Genomic DNA, 13,954 nt, shown 5'->3' on the forward strand with positions numbered 1-13,954 from the left:
AGGATTCCTCCTTTCCCGTTTCGTTCAGCCAACTCCTTGCTGTTAAATAAAGATTACTGCAAGATGTATGGACCCCCACAAATAACCATGCGATTGCTCTGCCCCTCAGTCATGCATTCTGATGGATCGTGTGTGCTATTGCGCAGTCTATGGCTGGCTTTACGGTATGTTATTAATCACCCATACCATACAGTTCAGCAAGTCTGTCATGGCATGTCTGCTGTGTTAGAGAAGCACCGCCCTCCTAAATTGACATCATGCTCCATAGAAATGAAAGAGAGCATAGTGGTCATTAAGTTTAATGTATATTATTTAGTTTATTGTTATACAGTATTATTAGTTATTAGTATACTGTATGTCAAATAGTGGCCTTACTTTCTCTTTAGTAACATGGAGTGTAGACAGGGGCATATTAAGAGAGGGGGGGCCCGTGGTCACTCCCCCTCCTCTCTCCCCGGCTGCCATCAGCGAACTGACAGCAGCAGTAGACTCCAGGCACTAGTCTGTGCCCGGAGTCTACTGCGTATGCGCAGGTCACCAAGAAAATGGCGCAGCAGCCATTTTGCCAGTGATTTGCCCGGTGACCATTTTTGGCATTTTGTGTAGTGCTACTCTGTGGGACTTTGGAAAGGTAAGTATGAAAAAAAAAGAATGGGTGCAGGGTGTGCCCTGGACCCACGTCCCTGTGTGCACCACGCACCCTGCACCCATTATAAAAACGCCCCTGAGTGTAGACCATTGATGTGGGTTACAGAAAGCTTTAAGCTCATTCTAAGTAAAAAGAGTTAAAATAAAAAGTGTCTTTTCTGGCCACAATTATATAACGTGGAGAGATTTTCATTTTCATCTGTGCAGTTTTCATTTTCGGCAGCTGCGTTCAGTATTTAATCACATATTATCTGTGCAAAGCCCTTTTCTAACATTTGTTAATTGGCTGTTTTCTTTGACAAATTATGAGCCTTTGCTTTGATGAGGTTCAACTGCAATCTTGTAGAAATGGAGTATGTTAAGTTTCCAGTCCTCAAACCACTACAAACCTCTGTGTGTCACTGGACTGCTGAGTAATGGCAGGATCTGGGCCGCCTGACTTTTTTTTTTTTTCTTGCTACAGATTTTTTTTTATTTCCCCACAGGATATTTTGAGCTCTCTGTACTAAATCCGTTACAGAGCTTGCCCTTTTTAGCAGAAGACCGCACTAAAATTAACAAGTCTTGTGTGAAATTACCAGCACACTGCAAAGAATGCATTACAGTTAGCATCTGTTTTATAGCAAAAACTCTTGGCCTGCATAATAGATACAAAAGAAACAAAACTTGTATGTCCTGAATGTACAGCACAGACAGCAAGACAGCAAATAAATGTGTTTCAAGATGCAAATAAGGGACATTTATATAGATTTTAGATATATTTCCTAATTTTTTTTCCCAATTACAAAAAAAGACAAATGTACAAAATCTAAATAGCCCTAATACTTTTGCCTTCTTAGTTTATCCAATGTTTATTTTTTTATATAAAAAAATATTTTTTTCTATTTTTAATATAAAATTTAATTCTAATGTTTGTGTTTATGTAATAAAATTATTAACAATGGAATTTATAAGAAAAAGGCTTGTATTTAACTCGATACCATACGAGTGCTATATATGAACGTGGTGAAAATGTTTATTAAAACCACTGCAGCCAATCAGTGATTAGCATTTATTTGTGCAATCATAGTTTGACAATAAAAGCAAATGTCTGATTGGTTGTAGGCATTTAATGTAGATTTTCATCTTAGAGCAATGTTTCTAAATAATACTACATGTAATGTAACTTCCCTTAATTAAGAAAAAAAAACTACTTATTTTTCCAGAAATGTAACCTGATTTATAGATGGAGCTGTGGGTTACTTTTAGAACGTCTTATTTTATATGTTAGAGCTGCACTGCCATCTACAGTGGTGAAAAATGTTTTCAATACTTAATGATTGGTTGCACAACAAAAGCGGCATCAATGACCAGTAAAGGGGGGTATCCACTAGGCGATTTTAGTAAGCGATTGCACGATAACTACGTCATTATCGTGCAATCGCTTGCAAATCGCGCATGCATCGTGCATGCATCAGGCATGTTTTGGTCGGAAGCAACCAGCGATGCGCGTGCACGCTGGTCGCTTCCGACATCTATCATCGCCCGTACATGCTGGTCAACATGATTATCCTGTCAAGGTTCAGCATGTGCGGGGATGATGGATGTGCCTGGATTGAACGAGTGAACATTCAGTCTAGGCACATCACTAGATATACAAACGAGAGCACGATTGCAATGTCGTAATTGTGCTCTCATTTGTATATATAGTAGTGGATACCCGCCTTAAGAAGCAGCAGATTCCCATTGGTTCTCCTGCTCACTCCCCCATTAAGACCTCAACAAACCACTTAGCCAGTTAAATTATGGTTGCAGAGAGCCCCCTTCCCCCGGGGAACTTTAACACATAGTCGAAAGTTTCAGCTTTTTACTCTGTATGAACATGGCTTATTGTATATTGATTAACTGCAAATAATATATATATATATATATATATATATATATATATATATATATTTATTTGTAATTAATCTTGCAATTTAATAACATTTACTGTTATTTTCACAAAGTTTATATCCTAACATGTATAAAAGGGAAGCAATCGGGAAGCCGACTGCCTATCTACTGGCAGCCGGCTTCCCGACTGTCTTATCCCGGCAAGGGTGAAATGCCGGGCGTCTAGATGTAGACGCCCGCATTTCCCCGATGCCGGGAGACCGGCGCCCGGCATCACGATCGTAGTGATACCGGGCGCCGCGAGCGGACAGCCGCGGTGGGGAGGGTTAGGTTTAGGGCTCCCGGGGGGGGACTTAGGGTTAGGCACCCCCCCGGGAGGGTTAGGGTTAGGCTAGGGGGAGGGAGGGTTAGGGTTAGGCACCCCCGGGGGGGGACTTAGGGTTAGGCACCCCCCGGGGGACTTAGGTTTAGGTAGCGGGGAAGGGGGTGGTTAGGCTTAGGCACTTAGAGGGGGGATTAGGGTTAGGCACTTGGGGGGGAGTTAGGGTTAGGCACCCCTAAGGAGGGTTAGGGTTAGGGGGGTTAGGTTAGGTTAGTGGATACTTACCTATCCACGATCGGGATTTCCAGCGCTGTCGGGCTTCCGCTGCATCGCACTCTGCTCCTGTCGGGCTGCGGCCGGCAGTATTTCATACCCATTCCGTATAAAACACTCATATTAATTACAAATAGTGCACCTTTTGATCACATTTTGCACTCTTCGGTGGGATAATGAGTCTTAAGCCGCGTATCCACTAGCTGATATTAATGAGCGATTGCACTATTACGACTTTGTAATTGTGCAATCGCTCATTAATTGCGTATGAATCGTGCATGAAAATGTCGAAAACGACCAGCGATGCGCGCTCCCACTGGTCATTTTTTTACACCAGTCATAGCCTGAACATGCTGATCAATCTGCCGATAATGACAGATTGACCGTGTTCAGGGATGAGGGAGGGTGCCTGCACTGAACGACATATTGTTCAGTGTAGGCACTGCAGGGAAAGAGGAATGACTGTACAATTACAATGTTGTAATCCTACTATTCACTATCTGCTAGTGAATACGCACCTTTATATTTCCACTATAAGATCTGTTTGCAGTGTTGGCCCTTGCACTTTGTGCCACTGTGAGCACGATGATCAGAGTCAATCCAATCATCAATTAGCCCCAACAGGTAACATTCTGAAGGGTAATATAACTAGTGGTCATATAAAAAGAGCATCAGCGTGTACTCTCTCAGATGTCCAATGTGAATATATGCTAATTTACATTGTATATAGGCACTGCCAAAGTGTGCAATAAAATCCCTTCTATTGTAAGTTATAATTCCCACTGTAGTTTCTTTCCATAATGACTGCATGGTTGCAGTATTGATGTGAAACCTTTCATTAGTTAGAGTCATACTACAAGCATTGCAACTGCATTACTTCATTACACCGCTAATCCATTAGCCTAGCAGTTTATATAAGCCCAGGCACCAGTTTCTCTCAATGGATGATACCATGTTGCGAAGAAAATAAAAATATATCATGTAACATAGTTTATTTGCAGTGATACATGAACTGCAGATGAATCTATGAGGCCTACAGGAATATTATATATGGTTATATACATTTACCCATTATCTGGTTTATGTTATAGGATTTCTTATCATTGATCACATTGCACCACCAAAGTGACCAATGGTGTAGGCTATATGGGAAAGTCATACTCTGTGTCTTCTCTGCATTCTTCCACAAAGATGATGACCTTCCTCTCCTCTACACAGCACTGTCCTCTCCTGGTCACCTCCTAACTCTCTTGTCACTTTGTGTCTTTATGTTTAACTTATGCACCCTTCCACTTCCTCTGTCTGTTGGGGTCCCTCAAGACTCTTCTCTCAGTAAAGTCATGTGCTTGTTCGGCCTGACTACAACATCTATGTAAATTATGCTCAAATCTCACCTGACTTCTCTCCATTGTTACCTAGTGTGTCCAACTGACTTTCTGCATGTGGTCAAAAACAGTATATCTAAAACAGAGCTCATCATCCTTTCCCTAGTATTATTACACCTCCTGTCACCATGTCTGCTGCCTTGGTATTATCATTGACTCCACCAACAGCTTCATTCTACACTTCAAGTCCCTTATGCAGTCTTGTCACCTCCACCTTTGAAACAATGTCACCTTTGAAACAATCCTTGCCCAGGCTCTCATAATTTTCTGCCTTAACTACTGTAACATACTCCTATCTGGCTTTCCCCTTATATCTCATCCCTCTCTATAACATGTCTTGAATGCAGGCAAGACTCTTCTTTCTCTTCCGGCAATCTTCACCTATATAGCACCACTCTTTAAAACCATACTTTGGCTCCCCATGACCTACTGACTTCAATCTAAGCTGCTCACCCTCACCTACAAAGTCCTCATACATTGCTGGTCTCTTTATAAGATACAGTGCATTTTGTAATTTCTGTTCTGAGCCTGACCTACGCTTCTCTTCCCTTCTGATATCCACCTCTCACTCCCTACTTCAAATCTTCTCCTGCACTATTCCCAGCTATTCCCACCTGACCACACTTTCTCCTAACTTTCTAACCTTCAATCGCTCACCCAAAACCCACCTCTTCTTTATTTCCTTTCCTTCCTCTACCTGAGGCAGCTCCCTTAAAACACTACATTTGCCTCATCATCTCTAGTTTCATTATCTATTATTGACTAAACTTTGTCCCCTCCCTCAAGACCAGGTTTTCACAACTTTCCCAATGCCTCAGGTAACCCTAACAGTTCATGTTTTCCAGGTCTCCTCATGGTATCACAAGGGAAATAATTAGTACCACCTGGGTATCTTGTATGTGTGGAAAAACTGCTCTATACTGCAAACTCTTACAAGCAAGCTGCTCTATACATGGGTACATGGGATGTAGTTTAAATCCCAGCTGTCGGGATGGTGCCGCTCAAATTGCCGGAACCAGAATCCCAACACCAGTCAGAATCCTGGCACCATCATCCTGACTGCTGGCATACCGACAGTAAGTATTGGGGTAAGGGGGAGGGCTAGGGTTAGGGTTAGGCACTAGTGGATGAGGGATAGGTTTAGGCTGTGTGGGGGGGATGGTTAGGTTTAGGCTGCGGGGAGGGAGGGTTAGGTTTAGGGGTAGGGTTAAGATACTTGCAGACAGGTGTTAGTATTCTAACCCTGTCAAGATGCCGGTGTCGGGATTCTGACCTCCGGAATCCTGAGCATCCCGTACCCAACCCCTGTGTCATGTCTGTGCCTCCTCTATCTACCTTGTATGTACTTTTCATGTTTCCATGTTTAATCTGTATTTTGTATGACTTGTAATTTTTACTGTCCAGCACTGCTGAGGTGTGTGGTGCCTTATAAATAAACAATAATGATGATAATGAAGGTTTATATAAAACACCATTCCTTACTGTTCTATTATATTCCAAGCTACCTAATGACTTCAGTACTCCAATAAACAAAAATCTAGGCAGACACCCAAACTTTCTCCATTCATTAAATCCCAAACTAGACCTCATTCAACATTTTTGGAAAAAAAAATAGTTCTTCTTAGATACAACTATTTAACTATTAACAGTTTTGTAAGTGAAATATAAGCGTAAGATTTACCAAACTCAGCACCTAATAAGTGCAGAGGTCAAAATGCTAACATCACTACAACTCTCAATCGCCTTGAAATAAAAAAGGAAGATGTTGAAGAAGTAATGACAGGAATTATGCAAAAAAAGGTTACAGTACAAAGCCAATTTATTATATTTACATTCCCTTGAAAGTTTGGCCCCATGCAAGTCATCGATTCAGGGTACATACCAATGGGCAGGTTTAACTGTACACTAAACAATTTCACCATTTTAAGTTTAATATATTGCATATACTGTATATGTTGTATATCAGTGGTTCTCAATTTGGGGTACTAGTACTTATAGCTATACTCAGGGCCGTAACTAGGGGTGTGCGAGCGGTACGTCCATAGGATGCAATGGGCATTGCTGCAATTATCAGGGTTTGTATCCCCGCCCCTCCACTTGACATCATATGAAGGGGGCGTTGCCTGCACCAGGCGCCGCAAGCCTTAGTTACGGCTCTGGGGATACTTGCTGTGATGTATGTGGACACTTCAAAATTTTTCTGTAATGGCGGGCCGGTACAGCAAGATAATAATTAGACACATAGGGCTTAATCCAATCAGCCGCAAGTCCCCTTGCGTTGCGAGTAAGTGCGGCTGTATACCGCACTTACAGTACCGCCGGACATGTGGATTATTGTTCGCAAACCCCATGGAGTCCAGGCCATGCAGAGGGCGAGTTGCAGTGCTGTTTCAGTCGTTTCTACGCTGTGGCAATGGCAACTCGCCTCCTTTTCGGCTGATTGGATTGAACCAATCCCAGTTCTAGTGATCTCTAGCTCCATGCACCACAGAAGAACCCTGATAACAAAAGAAAAAGTATATTCCTGTATCCGTCTAAAACAAAACATTTGTGAACTATAGTTTTATTGGCAGTTTTACATTTTTCAGAAATTGTAATATGTGAGTAATATATATGTACAATTCATTCTATTGTGTCATTCTTTAAAAACCTGTTTATACCACATTTATTGCTTTTATACACAGCAGTGCCTAAATATGTTATCTAATAGCAATTGCATTCATTATAAATGAATTGCTTTGCAAATGTTGGGGGTACAAATAATACAAATGGGCTGCCAGGGGGTGCACAGGTGGAAAATGATTGAGAACCGCTGCTCTATATGATGTTTGTTAGAACTGTTTTGAGTATAACTATAATGAATAAACTCACTTTATCTTCTGGTAACAAAGCACAGGGTTATGCACCACAGCAGGTATTAACATCCTTCTCCCACAAGCACATCATCTAACTGGTAGGCATTAATGAGTATTGCAAGTTACTTTCTTATGTATCCATTATCATTTTTATAGTAACACTTTAATTCTCAATGTAGACAGCACAGTGCTACACACATACTCGCTTTGTGTTCTCAATCAACACAAACTGAGTGGGAAAATCCGAACCAATCCAAGCCTGCACATCTCTACACATTTGTACAGTTTTTTAGAGCTTGAAGATTTTGTTAAGTTGGGTTATTTTGCCTGCTCAAAAGTTCAATTAAGACAGTCAAAATAGAGCCTGTATCTAGATATTCTAACCTACTTTTTTCAAGTGGCTTTAACTGCTGGATTTAAGGCAGAAACAAAATTAAATGCTAAACCAGCCTGATTTGGCATTTGTTTCTATCACTGATGTAAATCCATTGGTCAAAGCCACCAATCATCAACTTTAAAAAATAGAAGTTAGTAACTCTAGTCCCTGCTATGTTACTGAAGGATCAACACAATAATTCAGCACCAGTGACTTTCAACATGCAGTGTACTACATAGATTCCCACTTTATCTGAGCATGGAAATAGCCATATGCCTAACTGAAGAAGCTGCTCCATTTTATCCTCCAGAGACGGTTCTTAATTCAACAATTTCTCTAATGCAGTGTACAATAATCTTTAAATCCTTAGGCTACCTGCATTAATGATGTGGAAACACGTGAACACTGTGCCACAGCTCAACACTCAACATATGTTAATAAATTAGAGCATAAATCAAGGTTAAAAAGATCACCTTTAATGTTGCTCTGAGACATAAGATTCTACTTCCCATACAGATGTTACCTTAAAGAGGTGCATTGGTAATAAATGCAGCTTCTGATGCATGAATTGTGCTTGAAATCACTACTACAGTAAAATGAAAGCATTAATATATAACAATAGAATATATAATGAAATATAAAAATAAAATAGCAAAATAAAAATATGAACACTGTAAACAGTATAATCAAAACTAGTAAAGAGTGACTTACAGTACAAAACATGGACAAGGTTTATAAACATTGCTGCAGCAGTAGTTGTAAGACCCAAATAAGAAACAGGACGGCCATTCCCAAAGGTTTGGTGCTGTTGTTGGCAGTGGGGAGGAGATGATGGTATAAATAAGTGTAGGAAGAGCACATGAGGGGAAGAGGGCCTTGCTGTAGAGAGCTTACAGTCTAAAGGGGAGTGACAGACAAACAGGGGTGACACAAAGGAGATAACAGTGAACTAGGAGCATGGATCAGTGGGGCAGTGGGTTAGGATGAGAGCTGGAAGGCTTTGATTAAGACCGTTTGAAGTTTTGGAGAGCGTTGGAGAGCCTGAAGTGGGAGGCAAGGAGGGGTACTGGAAGACGGGGAGGAGATGAGAGTCTTCAAATAAGATTGTTTAGAGAGGGGAAGGCCATCACTATAGGTTGAGTGCATACATTTGAGATGGAGGAAGTCTGCATTGGAGAGCTATTTCCTTCACTCTCGCTCCGTGGTTCGTGAACACTTTTGCAGTTATCTGGTGCATTTGGAATGCCAAGGTTGAGCCGTGGATCTGTAAAGGTGATCAGTGACCACTGGAACAACATAGTCTATGGAGGCATTGTAAAGAGAAACAGCTTGGTCAGGGCAGGAGAGAAAGCAATGGGGGAGTGAAGTCAGTTAAGCAGGGAGGATAAGGACATAGGGCCTGATTCAGTGGTGCACACAAATCCCGTTGCGAATGCAATTCCATACACGGTATTGATGCGAAAGCTAATGATTTAGCTTATGCGTTGTGCACAGAGACATCCACCTCTGGCATCAAACATCCGCTACTTTCGTGCAAAAGATGAAACATCAGGTACATCGGCAGTACATCAGTTGCACATCGAACATCTGAGCAACCCTTTGCTGTCTCAGAATGTTTGTCTCACTTAAGATGCCAGGGGCTCTGCAGCTGGGTATGGATTCGCAAAAGCTCACTAGGGCACACCCAGAAAACTGTTTTGACCTGCCTGCATATTTTCTAGCTCCTCTCCTTCCTGTTACCTCCCCCAAAAGCTGACTACCTGTCACTCAGTTTGCAAAAAAATCCTCGGTGCAAACCCCATCTCAAACCCGTAGCTGCGTATGCACAGTATACACATATTTTCTAAATCCACATTGCGTGCACAGAATCAGGCCTATAGTGTCAATAGTGTAAAAGAGTTTGCTTAGTACCATTATTAATATTTATAACATAATAAAATGTAGCAAAAACATATATTTTTAAACATAATTGTATATTATATTCAGATATTTTACTAAACTGCAAATCCTCTGATATTAATGCCATTTATTGGTCTTGCTTCATTTGTGCTGTGTATTTGGTGACAGTTTTGTTTAGTTTTGAAAGTTCTAGGGGAGATTCAGTTCTAAAGCTGGGTACACACTACGCGATTCATTGCATATGTCGGTCCGATGCGGATTAGAATAATATGTCGTCCGGATCGCATAGTGTGTACACATGATCGCACATGCCCGCGGGTCATACATCTCATCGTTCCATCTGCTGTGATGCACAGCAAACGGGGCGATGTCATGAATGACACCAGGCTGCTAAATGCATCATGGAATTACACATCACACCGTCGTCCACTGCATTGTGCTGGTGGCGCAATGTTTGGTGCCGTCGCATTGTGCCGTCACTGAGTACACACATCATGTAGTGCATACCCAGCTTAAGGGATGGTTGTAAAGTGTCTCAGGCAAAGACATTTTGGACCTGAATCAGGCCCAGATGCAAGTAAAACATTGTGGGCATTCGCCCAATATTTTACTTATGCGCATGAGTCCCGATGATCGCTGTCGGCGTATGCAGATCAGAACTGCATGGAGATCCATTAAGTTCCGATAGGATGGTGATAGCGGCAGATGGCTCGAGAAAGCTGGTGTGCCGGTGTCAGGAACTGCGTCGGAAGACACAGTTCCTCTGACCCCAGCGGCCAAATTCCGATGGACACTCTAAGCAACCATAGGGTTATTTAGAAGTCCAATAGTGTGGCCAGTGTCCGCTCGACGGTGGTCCGTTGTGCACAGCACGGTGGAATAGAGGTGCAGCCTGTGGGCATCTCAACTGACTGCCCATTAGCTGCAGAATTACCATCATTTCACAGTAGTGGTTGCAGCAAAATCCGCAGCCGTCGCTGCTCTGCATCCTCCTCTGAATCATCCCCTTCATGCCAGTAGCATTGCTAATATCCCCTCACATCACATAAAGTGGCCAAGGTAAATGATAGATATATGGGTTTTGTATTCTGCCATGATGGGCGCAGTAAAATCATTGCGGCAGCACATTACAGAGCATGAGTATCCCCTTAGGAAAGCTGTCCCTTCCTAATTGTTATTCATTTTGACTGGAGTTTTAAGCATGTAAATGATTTCTACATGAAGTCACACTTCAGGTTTTGAAACTTTTGTTTAATTGGCTTTATGTAGAAATTCACTACAGTAGAAGAATATTCACAAGTAAGGAAGATGTGCAAAGTACAGGGCCGTATTCTATTTGCCGTAATTGGGGTCGGATGGGATCATTTCATAATTGCTGTCAGAAGATCAAATTTAATTCTTGTTTTAAAGATACCACTGTGGTATAGAGCTGTGCAAATTGTCATCAGAGGTTTTGATTGAACACAGCTTTAATTAGGTTGATTAGGATGCAAAATTAGTTAGAGGGGAAAAAAAGTGACAAATTGGCTTAGCGAGCCTTACTTGACAGCACTATCCTACATCTTTATTTGTGTTATGTTTAGATCGCTGTCTCAATACACTGATCAAATTAGACAACACATTTAAATATCCATTGGGTCTGAAATTTAAAGGATACTGAGAAAACGCAGAAAAATAACCATACAAATTGCTTCTTGTATTTTGGTATAATACAGAAGTGATCCTAATCGGTATATACTCCTGGAAATAATAGGCTGTCTGTATAGTGAGTTCTGCTGTTGTATTGAAAACTTGTGTATGATAAGGAATAATGTACTGCTAATCATTACAGATATTAGAAGGCAACCAGAATTTAGTTTTCCACAACACAAATACACACGCACACATGCACAAACACACATACACACATACACATCAATACATATACATACACACATCTTCCAGCGCTAAAATAAAAGCCTTGACACATCAAAAACATCCATAGCAGATACTAGGAAGAGGCATTTGTTGTCACCCCATACAATACAGTAACTGTCAAGCAATGTTCTGCGATTCAGGTGCACTGAGCAGCTACAGCATCACATTGTCCCATTTCATCAGTGCCGGAATATTATCTATTGTTAAAACCTAGGTTAAGTCATCCCTGTACATTCAAATGTTGGGGGTTGTTATTGAAGACCTTACTCTTCACTGTCAGTTTCCAGAGCAAGTCTGTAATCATCATCAGCCTCATGCTGGTTGCTTACTCAGACAGAAGCTCTGCAGTCATCTCTTGTGATGCGTACTGTGCTCTCCTTTCCCATTTAACTTGATGTTATAGATACGATTACAGAGGGATAGACAATCACACTGGGGATAATTGATGCTTAGCATTGCAACTGCATGTGCTAGCTATCAGTAAAGGCTTTGCCTTAGGGAGCCCAGTAGTAGACCTGCACTCCCCATTCCCCATCAAGGGCATCGCACCACAGAACTAACCTGGACATAAAATTATAATATTTGGAGATTCAGTTAATCACTCATCTAAATTGATCAGAACTAATTGTCAGTTTGTATACCACTCATTTGTCTGCTATTATTACTTTTATGACACTAGACTATCCACATGTTTCTTTTTTTCAGTTTTTTCTTTTATGTTTTGTCATAATTAAATCCGAGAGCTAGTTATTTTCCAATATTCCAATATGGGGGTCAATCCTATTCCGTGCGAAGGGTGCGAGTTACCATTGTAACGGCGTTAAAATGCTGGCAACGGACCTGCACCTCGCACGCTTCACGGCCAGATCCAAGCCCGAATATGCTTAATTTTACTCAGACATATGAGGCTGCGAGCACTTTAAGTGAATCCAGGCTGCCGTCAAGCAACGCCATTGTCGCGATGACTCACACTCACGAGAACATTGCATGGAAGAGGATTGACCCCTTGGTGTTGTATTCTATTATTATTATTATTATTATTATTATTATTATTATTATTATCTGTTATTTGTTAAATGCCACAAAGTGTACGTGGAGCAGTACAAAAAGTAAACAAAAAACTATGTCGCAACCTAGGTTTCGCGGCGTGGAGGTTTACGGTTCTTACGGGCACTGTGGCGCAGTCATTCTGGCGGGGGAGCTGGTATGTGGAGATTGGCATTGCGTGTGCGCAGAGGTTTGCCAGTGTTGGGCCGTCCTGACAGGGGTAAGACTAGTGGCGTCTTCGCGTCACGGCGGTCACGGCTGTCTTTGGCCATGTGACATAGCAGGCCAATCGTCTCTGGGTCACCTGCTCTCTCTCTCTGGCCTATCACATTCTGTTGCTGGGTACTTAAGGGTGTTTGGAGCGCCCTGTAGTTGCCAGTGCAACATGTTTCACAGCATCAGCTGTGAGAGAGAGGACCTGTGCTTCGGTGCTTGCCCTAGCTCCTTGTTTGCCTTCTGCTCCCTGCAGCCTGCACCGCTCTGCCTTGCCTTACATTCTGCTGGAGATCACCCTGCACCTTCCACCAGACTCACTCCTACCAGAACCTGTCTCCGCAGTTAAACCCATTCCTGTACAGCCATCATCACAGCATTACCAGATCTCCTTTCAGCCATCATCACAGCATTACTGGATTCTCCTTTCAGCCATCATAACAGCATTACCGGATTTTCCTTTCAGCCATCATCACGGCTTTTCCGGATATCCCTCTCAGTCATTACTCTGCATACCCGGATTGCCATTTCACCTTTACAGTCTATCTGGATTCACCTTATTCATCTCTATCACCGTGCTGGACATTTGTTTATTCCCACTCACTACAGTTTCCTCCTGCTACAGTTATTAGTTTGTTATTACTGGACTTTAGTTATCTTATTGTTCATGTCTACCAACATTCACATTAAACAACCTACTTTTCAATTTAAACCTGTTCCGGTGTTTACTTCTGTTACCACCCCGGGTTCACAACAAATACAGACTCTAAAAAACTAATCCTGTAAACAGTAAATCTTTAATCCAAATTTTTTAATCTAAAATCTCTTAAATATATATTGCATTAAGGGCCCATAAGGAAGTGCAGTGGTAGGGGCCCAAGCTTAATGGGTGTGGTCAGCCACTATAAGGGATGTGGCCAGACACCACAGAGAGACTTGGCCAACCATTATAGAGGACATGCAAAGAACAGGACCCATTTATAAAGGAGGGGACATGGTTGTGTCAAGACCACCCAATTTGATTACCAGGAGGGCTAATCTTGGTGTAGTTACCATAGAAACAATTAAAGCACCCAAGTTCATCCATGATCCAGTTCCACCCCTAGAGGAGGGGGTGGGATCCTCAGACAGTAGGGCCCACCGG

At 41.9% G+C, this 13,954-nt stretch overlaps 1 protein-coding gene across 11 annotated transcripts in view; it reads left to right on the top strand.

Moving 5' to 3' along the window:
* MEF2C (myocyte enhancer factor 2C) overlaps positions 1-13,954 on the top strand; it is a 281,785-nt gene that overhangs the window by 125,232 nt on the left and 142,599 nt on the right. The window lies entirely within an intron of this gene.

This window comes from Taudactylus pleione, unplaced genomic scaffold (assembly GCF_031769625.1).
Source record: "Taudactylus pleione unplaced genomic scaffold, aTauple2 ptg000792l, whole genome shotgun sequence".
Classification (NCBI taxonomy): Eukaryota; Metazoa; Chordata; class Amphibia; order Anura; family Myobatrachidae; genus Taudactylus; species Taudactylus pleione.